At 30.4% G+C, this 19028-nt stretch overlaps 1 long non-coding RNA gene across 1 annotated transcript in view; it reads right to left on the bottom strand.

Annotated features, from left to right (window-relative positions):
- LOC142318237 (uncharacterized) overlaps positions 1 to 19028 on the bottom strand; it is a 34223-nt gene that overhangs the window by 4800 nt on the left and 10395 nt on the right. The window contains exon 3 of the long non-coding RNA XR_012754859.1: positions 8051 to 8124. This is a non-coding gene — a long non-coding RNA (uncharacterized LOC142318237). The remainder of the gene's footprint in view (positions 1 to 8050; positions 8125 to 19028) is intronic.

Here is a 19028-nt window from a genome sequence, read left to right as displayed (position 1 = left end):
GACGTGAGAAACAAAGAAAGGTGGAAGACCACCGAAAGAGTTTTAAGACAGCGAATTGCAAGCATTGTTGGATGAGAATGACGTTTAAATGCAACAACTCATCGATCAATTAAATGTAACACAAGAAGCCGTCGCCATGTGTTTGAAAGCCATGGGAAAGATCCAGAAGATGGGAAAATGTTCCACATGAGCTGAATGAAAGACAGCATGAAAACTGAAAAAAAACTTGCAAAATGCTGCTTGCCAGGTACAAAAGAAAGTCATTTCTCCATCGAATTTAACAAGTGAATATATTTCTAGAATCCTAAAAGTATCATGATCTTTTACGCTTAGGATTCTCGAAACTCCAAGTGAACGAAATGGTAACACCAAGTGAACCATCAATATTGATTTCAAGGTCAAATCGCTAGGGAAAGAAGACAATGCTCTGTGTTTGGTGGGATCAGAAGGGTGTGATCTATTATGAGCTGCTAAAACCTGGTGAGACCGTTAATACTGAACGCTACAAATGATCTATTTGAATCAAGCATTACGTGAAAAACGACCAGAATATCAAAAAAGGCAACACAAAGTGAATTTTCTTCATGATAATGTACCATCACACACAGAAAAACCAGTCAAATGATTGAGGTGTTCAGTTGAGAAACACTTTCATATGCTGCGTACTCAACAAACTTGGATTTGTCCAGCTACTATTTATTTGTATTGATGGGACATGTACTTGCTGGGAAGCACTTCACTTCTTATGAAAATGGCTTGATGACTAGTTTGCCTCAAAAGAGCAACAGTTTTTTTGGCGTGGCATCATAAATTGTCAAAGAGATGGGTAAAATATATAGCTAGCGATGAACAATACTTCAAATAAAATATTTTTTACAGTTTTCATACACTAAACATGTAATTTCTATACAAAAATTCTTGTTTCATATTTACTCACCTGGGATGTAAATTTTTTTCCCAACATTTTTGTAAAATAGAAATTTTATAGTAATAGATTTAGAATGACAGTTTACTTCTATCACTAATCACTTTTTTCTATTATTTCATGGCTATGGGCAACCATGATAATCCCAATCAATACAGGTTTAAAGGAGTTGCCGACCTCTGTGGTGTGAGAGGTAGTGTTTCGGCCTTTCGTCCAGAGGTCCCAGGTTCAAATCCCAGTCAGGCACAGCATTTTCATACACTCTACAAATCATTCATCTCATCCTCTTAAGCAATAACTAATGGTGGTCCCAGAGGAAAAAAGTTTAAAGGAGTTGTTTGAGGGAACTCAACTTTTGCCTTTGCGTACAGTGAGGATGTAATTCTGAATCAAAGGGGTAAATCACTTATTGATTTTATAAAACAGTTAATTTACATTAATAATAATAAAAAAAAGGTAAATTTAACTACGTAAGACATTCAGCCATTGTACCAGATCTGGTGTGAGGAAATGTTTACCATCTACAAATTTTATTGGATTTAGAGATCGTCATATCATGACAGCATCATTTTCCTTTAATTTTAAAAACCAGAGATAATATAAAGACAACTAATGATGAGTCATTGAGTTGTATTTGTCTTTAAAAAGGGTTTAATGTTTAGCTCTGTGATGCAGCAAAGACCAGTCATTATTATTAGTAATAGCAGACTTTAGTCCCTCACCTATAACAATTATAAATGTTATTTAAAACAGCCATAAATCAGATCACTTACTCTGCTTTTATCTTTAACAATTAAACAATAAAGAATAATGTCTTGTAAACCTTGATTTGATTTTGATTTGTTGATTAAGATTTATTTTGGTTCTATAAAAAACATGTAAAATTTTTTGTTCAACTATATAACAGGTTTAGTTATTACAGGACTTATAAATATGGTTACAATCTTTTTAAAAAAATGGTATACAACTTTATTAAAAACTAACTAAAAAAAAATGTTTATAAACATTATCAATGATAATCTATCAAAGTGTAATAATGTAAACTGTTTTAGCCAAATTTATATGATCACCTGATTAGCATAGAGGTGTGGGAAGATTATTTTAGTAATCTATAACCACTACCATAACTGATTGTACTGTTTATTTATGTGCGAGACATATAAGGACCCCTCACAAGGATGGTATATCTAAGTTAATAAAATATTTGATTAATAAATCTAGTTCTGACATGTACTGGGTTAGATGTATACTATATGATTTTTTTTTTGTACAAGTGTAATTTGAACAAATTTTTTTATAACAGAATATTTTCCTTACACTTGGTATAAAATTTTACACTCACTCAATTCTGTTTAAAATGCAATGAAACATTGCCTGAAAATTACTATCTCTTACTGGAAGTCAGTTAACAAATTTAAGCCAGATTATGTATGAACAGATCAAAACGATCTGATTCTGGAATGCTAGTCTGGATACAGAAAACAAAGGAGCTGTAAAGACAATTATTTGTACTTAATATTACTGCTCATTCAAAATTTAAAAATAATGCAAATTGCTTATATTTGTATTCATTGAGTTTAACCAGGCCTTTACGTATTATATTTTGAGGTATATATTATAAAAGATTGGGAGTTAGCTCAAGAACTTAAGGGCACTGTGTGAAGTTACTAAAAAGAAGGTTAATACGGGATATAAATTTACAAAGGCCTTACTACTGTAAGGTGGCTCGATCAGCTCCTTATTGTTTAACATACCGGATGATTCAAAAAGGAGTTAACAACTTAAAAAGCATACAAAATTCTATTCAAATAACTTAGCTGATTTGGTCGAGATCTCATTTCATAGCAAAACATATCAAGTTTTGACTTACGTAGTTCATTAGTACCAAATTCAGCCACCAGCACTGTTAAAAATGGATAATACTTTTACTGGTGTGAAACATGCTTGCTGTGCGTTTTTGTTTCACAATCTACAATCAGCAACTGCAGGTCAACATAACTTTCATAAAGATAATGGTAGGAAGCCTCCTAGTAGGCATACAGTTTACTCTTCAGCAAACCTTTGTTGAGACAAGTTGTTCTGTTAAACATACAAAATCTCCAGGATGCCCATGTATCCCCCTAAAGCTGCTGTATAACAAGCAACTTTCAGAGAAAGCTTTATACATAGTCTGAAGAAATCAACTTGACGTGGATCACATGAGATTGCATTCCACAAACAACTGTTTGGCGCATATTATGTAAACAATTGCACTTCAAGCCATACAAACTAATTATTGTTCAACACATTACAGATGATGAAAAAGTTGTTCAGCTATAGTTTTGGATGGAAATAATAGATAGAATTGCAGACAATGATACATTTTCAAACAATGTAATTTTTAGTGATAAGTCAATGTTTCAAATCAGTGGCAAGGTGAACATCCATAACTGCTAAACATGGGGTAGCAAAAACATTCATGAAAAAAAGTAAAGAATTAAAAATTGCATGAATTAATAAATGATTAAAACAAAGAAAAAAAGAACCTAAAGAAAGAGTAAAAACAGTACATTTGTGATAACCCTAAGGTCGATGTTTTTTGTGCTCTATGCAAAGACTGTATGGCCCATTGTTCCAGGAGACAACCATAAATGGTATTGTTTACCTAGACATGCTTCAGAATTCTCTAATTCTTCAATTAGGGGATGATGACTAAGATAGATGCCATTACTATCAGCAAGATGGGGCACCACCTCACTACCACCTGGAAGTCCAAGACTTTCTTGATACTCAATTCATTCCCAGGTCAGTGGATTAGTCATGAATATGTAATTGCACGGCCACCTGGCTCCCCAGATTTGATCCCACTAGATTTTTTCTTGTGGGTTTTCATTAAAGATCAGGTTTATGTATCACTTTTGCCTGCTGATCTTGAGCTAAGACTTCGAATTAACACTGCAACTGCAGAGGTAACATCCAACTTGCTGGCTAATCTGAATGAAATTGACATCAAGTGGAATGTATGTTGCATTACAATTGGATACCATATCAAACCGAAGTGAATGTTAAGGGACAAACCTGATGATCTTTTCTTTGAAATGGACCTCAACCAAATCAGTAAGTTATCTCATTCATTTTTTACATACTTTTAAATTTCTGAAGTCCTTTTTTAATCACCCGAAATATTAGTGATACTGAGTTTTCTTTTAAAATTAAAATATTAACAAATTATGTTATTATGTTACTATACATTTTAGAAAGCACAAATAATTACATTTCACAAAGGTAATCAAAAAATTAAGTTGTGTATAATAACAAAAGGTCTATTTAATAAATATTATCATTAAACTTAATTTGGGAAGCAGTGGATTTCTCAGATGTATTACAGATACTGGAGCTCTAAGGAAAAATTATGTACATAAAACTAGCATATAAAATTACAAAGACATTTAGACAATTAAGACAATTTTCAATCACAGCATAACCAACAAATGTGTCTTTACTTTAATGGTATTCACCAACCATAACTTCAACTGAAACTAATCTAAGGCAATGCAGATGAATCTGAGGAAGACTGTAAAAACAATTAAAATTATATTCTTTTCATTGCCTGTATATATCTGATGCCTTTTTTGCATAAATATAACATAAATTTGTCATAGGATAAATAAATAATTTTCTAATTTTTGAATGCAAGTTTTTGTATCTCACAAATGTCAAATCTTATAAGTATCATTTTTATAATTCAAGCTTGCAACTACTTGAAGTCAAGCTATTTTCCTCATATAAGAGGCAATTGTAAAATTTCTCCTCACTTCATGTTCCAAAACCATTTGAACAATTATCCAGCGTTCTTGTATAGGCAGCTATAACTAGTCTTTCAAATAGTCACACCACTGCATTTTTTTGTCAATCTACATTCCACTAATCTTATGGTATATTTTTAGTAGTGAATGTAATTATAATTACAAGTAACAAATGACATTTCATATTTTCTTTGTACTCATGTAAAAAATGTTGAATACTGATTGAAAAGAAACTGTTCTAAAAGAAAATGTTAAATGTTGAAAATGTTAAAATTTTGATGTTAATATAACAAACATTTCTTGAAAAATCCGAGAACAATTGAGAAATGAATTTATTTCTAAACTGAATTTGAACAGGTCAATGATTTTGAGCACACCTCTACTCAGGTTTGAAGATTATGATATGCAAATAAATAGAATGGGCCAACCTTAACCTTTACAAGCAGCATATACAGCTTTTCAAAAATACCCTAAGTTTATAATTAAAATGGAAACTGGGGCTCAGCATGTTAGTTGGTGTTTATTGAAATCTACATTGAAATATTTGGGAAGTTTTTAAAATCCAATATTGCAAGGTATCATAATGCTTATTTTAGAAAACTACATGAACTGGAGCGGGTTAATAATAATGTTAAATATAACTAAACAACAGAATAGAATAGGATTATACCATATAGTCAATTTTCAGGTTAGTGAGAAATTAAAACAGGCTTTTTCAAATATTTTAGGTAAGAATAATTATTTAAAAAAATAAGTTTTTTTGCAACTATAATGTTATCAAGTTATGTGCCACATAATTTTTGTTTATCCTAATTATAGTGTTTGTCCTAATTATGCATCATTAAGAGTATAGTTTTTGACAAATATTCAGTCAATAATTGGTCTAATATTTACCTGGATATAATTAACAGTGTGAAAAATTATTTTCTTTCAATATGAATACCATAAATGTTCATTTACTATAAATGAATAATGATAATATTTCAAAATCTGAATGGGATAATTTATTTTAATTAAAATAATAAGTTTTAATTTAATTACTAAAACCTTGACACTCAATATTATAAAATATTATCAGTTTTTTTTTTTTTATAATGGCTTATTACGGTAAGAATAAGCTTAATATAATATTCATTGTATAATAGTAATTTATCTTTTGAATTATAATTGGTCCATATGGAAATTATGTTGATTTTATAATGAATACGCTTTAGCCACACCACTTTTTTATATAGAGGGCTCCACCTATAAATAAATATGTAAAAAAAAAAAAATAAATAAATAAAAATAATATTTAATGAACTTTGTTTTGATAAAAACTGGATACTTTCTTTTTTACTAGCTTTATTTTAACTCTATGTTTTTTCAATTTTTTCATTTTTTTTCATGTTTGTCCTCTAATCTTGCATCCTTAATTTAACATACTTCCTGACATTGCCGAATTATGAAATTTTGCACAGTTATTGAGGTCGGGTAATAATACAATATTCCACCATTCTTTTTGCAAACATCCCCTGCACAGGGGTAAATTAATCATCTAGTATTAATGATGGAATATTGTAATTTCATCATTACTTTAGCAACCATCTCCCCATATGGGAGTAAATTTGTAAATGCATATAAGCGATAAAAAAAGTTTTGTTAATTTACAACTGTATTTCAATAATAAAAAACTTCACTATTTTGTTACTTTGTATAGTAAATGTTTGATTGAAAATTTGTTTGATATTTTATAAATATATTAGAAATTTCAATATATGATGTTATCTTTTGAAATCCAAATTAACCTACTAATTAAACTCATGCAATATATGATAATAATTTGATTAAAGTATTAAAGTAAGTTTTTAAAATTTTTTTCATATTATTTTAAATAAAGGTTGCATCTGTTATATAGCTATATTATACAGCTATAACAAAAACATGAGCTTCTATTAATGTTTTATACAAAAGCTCAGAGGCTAAAATGATTTAAACAAAAAAGAAAAGAAGCAATTAGCCCTGTTTTAAAAAATGTTCAGACTTCTCATGAAAAATATTCCAATTAAAAATAGATAAACAAATCAACTCCAGTTCAGATTATTCATTATTCTAGAAGGTATAACTTAAAATAATGAATGTAAGCAGTATGAAAAGTTTCAAATAATATTATAGTTTAATTATTTCATGACACACTTAGTTCTACACTTAATTTTTTGAACTTTGCTTTAATGAAACTATTGACAATATTACTAACAAATAATTTGAGAGTGATAAATCAGCTAGAATCTAAGTCCTTCATCAGAGCTCATAAGCCCTGACAATTACAGTATCTGCAGTGTTAATCAATGATTATAAGATAAGTACTGTAATGCAACATAATGGTAAAAAGAGTGAAAATGTCAAAACGGCTGAATATTATCTATATTTTAGTGAGCTTGGTGTACTTAGTGACCATATTTTTTCAGTCAGACTTCAAAACATTTGAATTTATTTCATTATCTACATGCAAGCTTAGGCTTTTAAGCAAGTATTGTCTTTGAATAATAAAATGATAAAAAATTAAAGAAAATAAATAAGTAACAGAGACCTTAATTTTTTAAAAAATATTTACAAATTCTTTTTTAATGACAAAAATTAATTTAATTTATTATTATTATTAAATGTTATATTGCTATCAAATTATTTTATGCAGCTTACTGAGATAATAATGATTACAATAAAAGATATGTATAGAATTTAAATGTTTTAAGAATTCTAAGATGAAAAATGAACTGAAAATTACTGGTTATTAATTTCATTGTCTTTAAGTTGAAATATCCGATCATATTTTTTGGAAACCAACAATATTTGTAGTAGTTTGTGCTTCTTTTTTTGTGCAATCCTTCATAAAATTCACATTAATTCAGTTGACTGATTAGAAGAGCTTCATAAATTATAACAGCAACAAAATCCCCAACCCTTTAAAAACTGATACATCGGTTCCTTCAAGGAACAGAACAAACTCAATAACTCATATTCAGTAACAATGGATATTCACATGATAGGTCAATAAGTAAATTTCAAAACCAGTATTCAGGTATGAAAAACTTAGTTTTGCCATGCCAGCTGACATATACTAAGATATCCTTCCATCAATTATATACTCAAATATAATTTTCATAGAAAAATCACAGCTATTTCATATATTAATTATGAATTACAATTAGTTTTCTTTAGAAGTTTCTTTACTTTAATGGCAAAGTCTAAATTTTTCTCTATTTCTTCTAAATCATTAAATATTTCAAACAATCACATGCTTCTAAGCATAAATGTTTTGAGCTTCCATTTTTTTGGTAGATTTCATAAGAAAGATACTTACTGTAATGAGAACCATGATTCAAGTTCTGGAAAATTTTGACATTTCATTTCTTCACGTTTCACATCTCCAGACCTCTAAAACATAGTCAGTTCAAAAGTTTATATATACACTTTCTTGTGGGCATGATAACTGCCGAAATTTTAAACTGTTCCTTAAAAATAACTCGTCCCAAAATCTCAAGTGAGTTCGTTAACGGCCAAAATCAGAACATGGGGGTGGAAGCCCTTTTTTTGAAAAGGGCTTTTTCAAAAAACAAAATATCCCTATAACTTTCTAAAATATCAGTAAAATATCAAATTTATTTCAAGTTCCTACTATTCTTTGGATAAGGGCAAAAAATTTAAGTAAATTTTTTTATATCTCCAACCACTGGCCCAGGGAGTTGAAAAAATGGGGTTTCAAACACAAAAAAGAATCATACCTCCCTTAATAGGCACAGTATCAAATCAGTTTAAAGTGGTAATTAGTCCTCTAATTACCTAAAACTTTTGTCTGAAACAATTTTTTATATGACCAACCCTTACGGCAAGGAAATGACCAAAATATTACTGGAATTGTAAGAAGATGGAGCTTGTCGTATGCTAAACATGTGAAATTTTTTTCACAGCAACCATTGTTGTATTGTGTAAATTTTAAGTTTTTCTTAACTTTAACGTGGAAATCTTTTTTATCCCCTACTTAGCACTGGTGAAATCTATCTCCACCTTTCAGCATGCTGGAAGGAATTTTTTAAATTACTTCATTAATAGTTAATACAACATTGTGTAAAAATCTCACCTACCACAACTAGTATTTTAAGAAACAGATTTTATCTCCTTTCTATTTTAGCACTACCAAGTTAATATTGATAATAGATGTACAATCTCTTTAGAAAAAGTTCAAAACCATAATTAATTAGTTGATCAGTGATCTCATAAGGAAGAGTATGCAATTCCAAAACTCCTGCTTTAATTCAAGTTTTATCACATTGACTGCAGTACCGATTATATACACTGAAAAAGTAAAATCCGACATTAGAAGTTTTAAATTCGAAATGGACCTATGAACAACATTAATCATGGATACTATTTTTGTTTTGAAGTTTAATGTCAACCTGACCACCATCAAAACATTTGCACATGATTTTTCCAATTATTTTTATTAATAAAGAAACCATAAACAAAATAATTCACAACAAATCGTGTAGCAGAAAACAGAAAACAATAATAAAAACAAACAGAGCGAAACTAAATGATTCTTAAGGAACTATCAACACCACAAACGCAACTATTGCCAACTACAAAACCCATAATTCCTTTTTAAAGAACCAGAAAAAGTTTAGTTAATTTTTATCATTAATAATGAATGATTTATTATTTTTTTGAATGAGTTTAAGGATTTTCCCAAAACTCTGGAAAGTATGAACACTACAGGTCTAATGATATGAAACCGTATTATACCTGGTTCAGTGAAGAAGTCAAAGGTAAATTACTTTACTTCCTAATTTTTATAGTAATCCTGACATGGATGTTTGTGTCTCAGGTAAGACGATTTAACCACTGCTGGCCTCTAGCTTCTCAGTTACAGCACCAAACAGATCAATTATCTATAAGTTGTTTTTAACAATTAAATTTGAAGTATTTTTTAATTTCTTTTAAAATATTAACTTTTATACAACAAACTGAACCAAATTTTATAGTAAACATTTTTAAAAGCTTACTTTAAAACAATTTCTTTGTTGTTTTTGTCACTATCCTCTGTAACTGACCACAGAGGATAGTCACAATTCAGAATTTTGAGGTTGGCAAAACACCAGAATGAAGAGCAATATCACCTGTCATAGCTGACATTGCTGCTGGTGGGTTTTTTAATTAGGCAAATACAGATTTGGAATGCGGCCTAAAGGTGGTGTTGCCTGAATTGCGTTATGTTCATTTAATACATCATTACTGAGCTAATTTTAAATTTCAACTGTCATATATTGAACTGTTTTATTAATATGCATGTGTGTTAAGATATGATTCTTCTTTATAAGTGTAGAATATCAAGGTTGTTATCAATGTCTGTGGATTTGTTCTAATGGGAGAGCTGGTAAATGACAAAATGTTGATTTGGAGGATCTATTGTATTTTTGTTGGAAGCTTTATCCCAATTGACAAACAGATTGTAGATTGTAGTACAATCAGAAAAAAATTTAGTTTATGTATTCCAGGGACCTTGTGTTTATTATTTGGTGGTTGTATCCATGAACAATGAAATCGTCTGGAGGAAATAAAACAGTTGTTCCTAAAGATTTTTCTGCGCAGAAGTTAAAAAAAAAAGATAAATGATAGTGGTCAGTGAAAAATCAATAAAAATTATACTTTTACAACGGTGCGGTAAAAGATACGTGCTGCATTTGTCAATTGCATATGAAGTTTCTCCAGTTGAAGTAAACAGGAAGGATCGAAGTATTATTGTTCCATTGTAAATGGATATCTACATGGGAGGAGTTGACAAAATGGACCTGATGCTTTCACAAACCCTCCTTTCGAACATCAAGGGGCAAAAAATTTAGTATGAGAAAAAAATTCAAATAATTTGTATTGTGTATATATTTATTGCACAAGTTTTGCATGGAAATTCTACAGTAAAGTAGAAATCTCTGCAGTTTGGAGAGGCTTTAGTCAAAGCAATTATTGACAAACCCTTCATCCAGAAATCCAAGAAAGGAAGGTCATCTCTTGAAGAAGACCCATTGAGGTTGAACGAATGATACTTTCCTGAATGCATATCAACCACACGAAAAATATCTAATGCCTCAAGATGTGATGAACTGGCATGACACAAGATATCAGTGAACTGAGTATGGTGAAGGACTGTGTGGGTCCTCTGCAGGTGCTCCTGCATCAAAATATTTCATACATAAAAGAACTAATAAAAACAATTTAGAATAATTTAAGTTAAGTAATCAGAAACAACAATTTTGATAACATAACCACAATAACATGTACAGACATTTACAGAGATTATTTCATCAAAATCCCACACAGATGGGCGAGGTTTTATAATAGTAGTTTGAAGTTTTTTCTAATAGTAACAAAATGTGTTTTGAATGCTTAAAATTATAAAATTTATATTTAATAATTGTATATTAGGTCGTACTTAATCAAACATATTGAAGGAACGAAACGTAGAACAACATTAATTTCTATAAAAAAAAAATAAGTGAAATCAGTAAGATGTTATAACAATCAGTATAATATTTGATTCAGTTTTTTTCCTTGTAAAGTATTTAACGAGCTACCATAAACTATTAAATTTTGGTAAAAATTTATCATTACATTTTGAATCTATGACAATAATAGTTCAATTTATCAAAATTTGATTTTAATTAGAAACATAATATTCAACTTGTCCTTGTAGATAAGTTAATTCTAGTTATTAAGTTAATTATTATTTACTCATATTTTTACACATTTTCAGACTTCTGTAATTGCATAATAACATTTAAAACACTAGATAGGAGTTGTAGATAATATATTGCAAATAGAATATGACAATAGGTTTTTTTATTATTGTTAACATTATATTTTTCCTGCAGATTCGGAATACCTGTTTTCATGCTTTACCTTTTTCATGCACTCATATTTACATAATGAAACAATTAGTCTTTGTTAGAAGGCATCTTTCATAGACATAGTTTAATATGCATTACCTAATGCTAACTGTTTGAAATTTATATTAATTTTAATCAATAACCATAAATTTGTAACATCAATAACAAATTTTTATTTGCTTCATGTTTTTAAGATATCCAACCCAGAATTAATTCTTTCCCTAGATTTATTTAAGTAGATAACACAACAAATCCAACTAATATCTCAGATAAGCAGATAATAATATAGAAAAATAAATAAATCAAAACTTTTATAAGGTTGTGGGCTAAGAGCAATTTTTGATGATAGTATATCATGTTGATAGGCTAATGAACCCCAGTCCAACACACTCACTATCCTGACTCTTTCTGTATTTTCATTTAAGTCACCCAGTACAAAACTCATATTATATGACTGCAATTTTTTTAAGAAAAGCAGGCAAATCTCCATAAACTTCTATATTTCTCATGTCACTGTTAAGTTAATGCACAGACTATACAAATTAATGAGAGTTGATCCAGTCTTAAGCTGCATTATTACAATAGAAACTGGTATATAATTTTTGATGCACTAGTTCATATCTTGGAAAACAATTATAACACAGATTCTGTTCCCATGTTCAGCATTATCTTGATTAATCTAATACAAAATACAATCATGTATTATCCATTTATCAGAAAATTTACCCAACAAAATATAGGAGATTTCTTTAGCGACAACCAAAATTGCATTATCAAGCTTTATCATTTCTTTAATGGTATTATATACCTTGTCAGCCTTGAACACACTCCAACTATTCCAAATATCTATCCTACACATCCTCTCAAAAATACTAGAGAATCTAAGAAATGCCAATAGGTCTTAGAGTTCATGAAAGGAAAATCCTGAAATACACCTCCTGGTAGACAGGGGGCAACAATTGTAAATATTAAAATTGGTTGGTATAAACAAGCAGCTAACTAATAAAGGAACTGAACACAGCTCCCGGGATAAGGAGCTCCATTCCTACAAGTGCCAACACACTTTTTGGAGAGTAGATGAGCACTAGGGATTGGGGCACTCTATTGCCATGGGGATGAGAAATGGCCCCCAAAAGGCAGAAGAAGCTTCTATAAAGTCAATGGCATTAGGATACAGAAGGAAACAGAATACCACTGTATTACTTTTTCCTAGTCAAGCACCATTGTGATGTCGGAACTCCAGGGGAACCACAGAAGGATTGTCAAAGACAAAGCAGTGAGAACAGGTACATAGAATCTGAGAACATTATTGTCACCAGGTAAGTTGAAAAACTTGGAGATATAAATAAGTAAAATGGATTTAGTAGGGATAAGCAAGGTTAGATGGGAAGGAAGTGGAGAGTTGAGAAGTGATAACGTTATCTTATATTACCTGGGAATTGAAAGAGAAAAACAAAGTAGGTAAAGCTGGGAAAAATAGTGTAGCAAGAAGAGTTCGAAAATAAATTAACTGAATGATTAAGTAATGGCTTTAAGGATTGCAATGCAACCAAAATATCTAGTTATAGTTCAGGTAATAGTAAATGCCAACATCAGAGGATGAAGATATTGAAAAGATACACAATAACTTTGAGAAGTTATTAGGAAATGAACAGGATTGCTGTACAATAATTATGGGAGCTGGAACAAAGTGGTGACAGAGGGTGAAGATGGAAAGACAGTGGGCAAGTTCAAATTGGGAACACAAAATGAAAGAGGACAAAGGCTGGCTGAATTTTTCCAAGAGATAGATTTGTTCATTATGAATACGTTTTTTTAAGAATCATAAATAAAGAAGATATACTTAGACTAGACCAACAGAAGGATCTTGTTTTCAGATAGATCATTTTTTAATTGAAAATAGATAGACCAATGCTGTTAAGAAAGCAAATCAGGAGCCGACATAGGAAGTGATTATATTCTGTTAATGATGGAAATGAAAATAAGATTATGGTTAAGGATAATGTCATTTACGAGAGAAGTTTCAGAGAGAGGAATCTGTTTCTATGAAGGCACCTGGGCAAAGAAACCTTGGGCAATACAAGAAATGATACAAAGAATGGAAGAAAGAAGAAAATATAAAAATAAAGAAGGAGAATACAACCAAGCAATCTATCAAAGATTGAACAACAAATTAAAGAGAGAAACACCCAAAGCTAGGAAGGTGCTAAAAGAAGATGTAAAGACAAAGAAATACGAAGATTTAGAAAAGAAAAAGAAGTATGCAATGTTGTATAAGAAGGTAAAATAAGCTACATGGGATAGAAGAAATTTTACTTATAAAATTTAAAAAAATTAAGAAGAAATGTGGTAAAAATGTTTATAAAGAAGATGATATAAAGAAACAATGGAAAGAGTACATAGAACACACCTGGGCAAAAGAAACCTTGGTAATGCAAGTAATAATACAAAAATTGTAAGAAAGAAGAAAATAAGACCTGTATGTAGGGAGAAGGAAACTGAAAACATGGGAAGTTGAGATGGAAGAAATTATGGAAAGGGAGAAAGGCCCACCAATTTTGAGATTGAGATTATGCAAGCTATTAAAGACATGAATGAATAGATGCAATACTCTCAATATGCAATACAATATATGATACTGGAGCATGGTCAGAAGATTTTGTTATAAAACAATAATGATACCACTGATATCAAAAAAGGTTGGAACCAAAAAATGTGAAGAACAATCAGCATAATATCACATGCTGCAAAAATAATGGTGAAAGTTACAAATAGGTTTGATTAAAAAAATGAAGGAGAATGCTAGGAAAGAACAGTTTGAATCCAGAAAAGGAAAAGGAACAAGAGAAACTACAGCACTGATCAGAATGATTGGAGAAAGATGTTTTGAAAGAGGACTGAACTAGTGTTTTATAGATATGAAAAGGGCATTTCAACAGAGTACAGTGGAAAAAGTTATTTTATTCTGAGGGAAAACAGAGTAGACTGGAAAGATAGCAGACTGATCAGAAAGTAGTCTATTAAGCAAAAAGCAGGTGTAAAAATAAATGAAAACTAATAAATTGGTTAGAATTAGGCAGAGTGAGACAAGGCTGCTGTTTCAAAAATGGTTCACCTTTTTATGTCGAGGAAATGTTGAAAGAAATACTGGACAGCCAAAAAGGAGTAAGCATAGGTGGAAAAAATATAAATTGTATCAGATTAGCTGATGATCTGCTGATTATAACTAAAGACACTCAAGACATTAAAAAGAATGATAAAAGCATTGGAAGTGGGGATGAAGGAATATGGGATGAAAATAAATGCGAGGAAAAACAAATGAAGGTATTGGAGAGGGAAGATATGGATGTTGTAACAGCAGAAGGAAAGACTGAACAAGTAAAAAGATATAGATATCTCAGGATAATACTAACTGAAGGCTGGAGGAGTAAAGAAGAGAATTGTAAGATAAGAATTGCGATGGTAAAGGAAGCCTTTTTTAGAAAGAAAAACCTTGCATCAACATGGATCAGAACCTGAGGAAGAAATTGGTAAAATGCTACATTAGGAGTATCTTTTGTACAGTAGGGAAACATAATCGAGGGGGGAAAAGGAATAATCGAGTCTTTTGAGATGTGGTTCTAGAATAGGATGGAGAAAATAAAGTGGGTAGACAGAGTAACATTGAAGTATTAAGAAGAATAAATGAAGATGGAACAAAAATGGCAAATATCAGGAGCAAAGGAAACTGGATTGGGTATATAACTAAGAGAAAAGAAATAATAAATACAGCTCTTGAAGACTCTGTTGAAGGTAAAAAAAGAAAAGGAAGGAAACTACTGAAGTTAATAAATGAAATAAAGGGTAGTGAAGGACATTAGACAAAAAAAAAGCATAGAACACAACAAATAGAGACAATAGAGATGCCAGGGACCTGCCAATAGGCAGAATATCCACATGATGATCCTACATATCTTGCCTCTTACATCACACCTTAGAATGGCTGATAAGTGAAAAACCAAAATTTGGTAAAAACAATGAGAAAGTTCAGCCATAAGGAGTCAACAGAATATACATTACATTTTTTCTAAGTTTCACATAACCATAAAATCATGTTAGGTTAAAAGTAGTTAAAAATAGTTTGTTTCTTCAGTTTTCTTAAAGTTTTTTAAGACAAATTTCAATAATAAAATTGAATTATCTACATAAATAGAAAAATTATGCAAGTATAAAACATGACAACCTTGCTACTCTTTTTACAAAGTACATTATTAATCTTCCAAATCATTGGGAGTGGTATAGCAAAGTTAGTATAGTTGACAGCATGTTGGATAGTTGAAATGATAATAGTACAGTAGAAATTGTGTAATTACTACAGTTTTTTACAAGTATATTGTTTTAAAATTAGCTTTATTATTTTAACTCAATTTTATGGAAACACTAAGAATAAAAAAAGAATATCATGAAAAGTGGAATCCAACCCCTCATTATTAAAACAACTTTTTTCTGTGTATAGAATGTTGTTGCAGAGAGGTTTTACTGTATTATGTTTTCATTTTATATTCAATACTGTAGGTGTTATTTCTTGCATTAAATGTACAAATTTATTCTAATAAAAGTAAGAATAAAATAATAAAAATGTGTAGACTACTTATTTCATCTTCCCAAAATTTGAAGACCCGTGATAAGCAAATTAAAAAAAATATAAATTTATTTTCACTTAAGGAGTTCAAGTTTTCAGTAAATAATCTAATAAATTAGCAAATAATACTGTAAAATCTGCAAGTTCAACACCTTGTCTGTTAAAAAAATAAACACATAAATTTATTAAAAAAAAAATAAATAAAAATTACAGATTAGTCAAATCAATGTACTGGGTGATTCTGAAACGATACACAACTTTAAAAGCAATTAAATTTATTGAGATAACTTACAGAGTTGGTTGAGGTCTATTTCATAAAAAGCGCATCAAGTTTGTCATACAACATTCACTTCAATATGGCTTCCATTTGTAATGTGACATACATCCCACCTGAAGTTGATTTCATTCCAGACTGTAGCAAGAAAATCGGGTATTACTTCTGCAGCTGCGGCATTAATTCGAAGCCTTAGCTCAATAAAAACAGTGAAAGGTATAGTACATAAATTGGATCTTGAATGAAACTCCACAAGAAAACATCTAGTGGGAAGTGAAGTGGCCATGCAGTTGGACCTTCATGACCAACCCACTGACCTGGGAATCAAGTACCGAGAAAATTCAGACTTCTAGGCAGTAGTGAGGTGGTGCCTCACCTTGCTGATAGTAATGGCCTCTATCTTGGTCATCAACATCTAATTGAAGAATTAGAAAACTCTGAAGCATGTCCAGATAATCAATACCATTTACAGTTGCCTCCTGGAAGAACGGGCCATACAGTCTTTCCTTAGGGCACAAAAAACATTGATCTTAGAGCTATCACAAATGTGCTGCTAAGGGTTTTCACTAACCCATATTCAGCAGTTACGGATATGCAGCTCGCCACTGATGTAAAACAATGACTCATCGCTAAAAATTACATTGTCTAAAAGCATATTGTTGTCTTCATTTCTACCCATCATTTCCACACAAAACTGCAGCCGAGCAACTTTGACATCATCTGTAATGAGTTGAACAATGTGGTTAGTTTGTATGGTTTGAAGTGCAATCATTTACATAATACACGCCAGTTTCAAGTGATGCACATCTAATTGATTTCTTCAAACTACATGCAAACCTTTCCCTAAGTTATTCCACAGCAACTTCAGAGATGTATGGGTGACCTGATGATTTTGTTATGTTTAACAGAACAGCCTATTTCAACTAAGGTTTGGTGCCAAGAGTAAACTGTATACCTACAAGGAAGCTCCCTACTGTACTCTCTACGAAAATTACGTTCAACTGTAGTTACTGACTGCAAATTGTGAAACCAAAACACACAGCAAGTATGTTTCACACCAGTAAATGTATCCATTTTAAACAACACTGGTGGCCGAATTTGGTACATGAGCTATGCGAGTCAAAACTTGATGTGTTTTGCTATAAAATGAGACCTCAACCAAATCTGTAAGTTATCTAAATGCATTTTTATATGCTTTAAAGTTGTGAAGTTCTTTTTTTATCACCCAGTATTTAAAAGATTAAAGTGAAATATTTTTACAAAATATTTAACAGCACTTCACAAATGTTTAAACTTTATTTTTGAATATTTCACTTAATCTTAAAGTATTAATAAAATTAAAAAAATAATAATAAAGTATGATGTTTAAATAGTGACAAGAATGTTGAACATGATAAACAATTGAAACCTAATTATTAAAGACTAAAAGGATTAATCAATATACAGAATAGGGTTCAAATAAATTTGTTAATTATCCATAAATTTATATATGAACTTCTAATATACTTTGAGTCAACTACAAAAAAAGAATTGATTCTGAATGATATTTTTTTAAGAAGAGGAAAAGAAATATTTTTGATTAAAATAGCAAATAAACTGAAGGTACCCACACATACTGATTCCATTTGAGCTTCCAAACTTGATGGTATCATTTTTATAATTTGCTGTTGGTTGCTGAAAGTACTTTCTTCAATAAAATCAATGAGGAAAGCAAACTTTGATCAAGATGATTGAACAAACAAATTTTAATAACAAATCTAACAGTTACTCTATGCTTCCAAAGCATGCTACAGAACTGAATGAAACTGGTACAAGACTTTCTAATATTATAAAAATGTTACTGAAAGAACAGTCCTTCATCATTATTACAAACAGAAGAGGCTGACTCAGAAACTGATAAAGAAGTATACATTTTTTACTTCCTTGTACAAAATACAAGAAAGTATTGTAATCGCGAAAAATTTCGGTTTTCAGACTTGGATATACATATATCCCTTGGATATATTCACCATCCCTGAATCTAATTTGACTAGTTTCAGCATGACGACTATGTACATATGCACCTCACATAACTCAAAAATGATTAGCCGCAGAATGTAGAAATTTTGGTTTTATGACTGTTGTAACATCTAGTTGTGCACCTACCCTTCTGACTCCAATCGACTTGACCAAAAATGTCCAAAAAGCCCAAAATCCAAAATATTTGGATTTTTTCTTAACTGCAGTAATAAGTTCTCATTGAGAGCTTTTAAACGAACATTGTAAGTGGTACTAACAATAAAAAAATATGAAAAATATCAGAAGTTATTACTGAAATAAAATTTTATGTATTTTTCATTTTAAAGAATGTGTATATGTAATTTAATAGGCGTGAAAGGAAGTCATGTGGTGTCCACATTAAACCTTTTTATTCATAACGGTATTAAAAAAATTTAATGAACATCTGTTAGAAAATCTACTAGTTGCAGGTCATAGAGCTTTGATTTTTTTTATGCTTGTTAGCCAG

The sequence above is a fragment of the Lycorma delicatula genome, chromosome 1 (assembly GCF_047948215.1).
Source record: "Lycorma delicatula isolate Av1 chromosome 1, ASM4794821v1, whole genome shotgun sequence".
Classification (NCBI taxonomy): domain Eukaryota; kingdom Metazoa; phylum Arthropoda; class Insecta; order Hemiptera; family Fulgoridae; genus Lycorma; species Lycorma delicatula.
The sequence above is the reverse complement of the archived record's forward strand: the minus strand, read 5'-3'. Positions and strand labels throughout refer to the sequence as shown.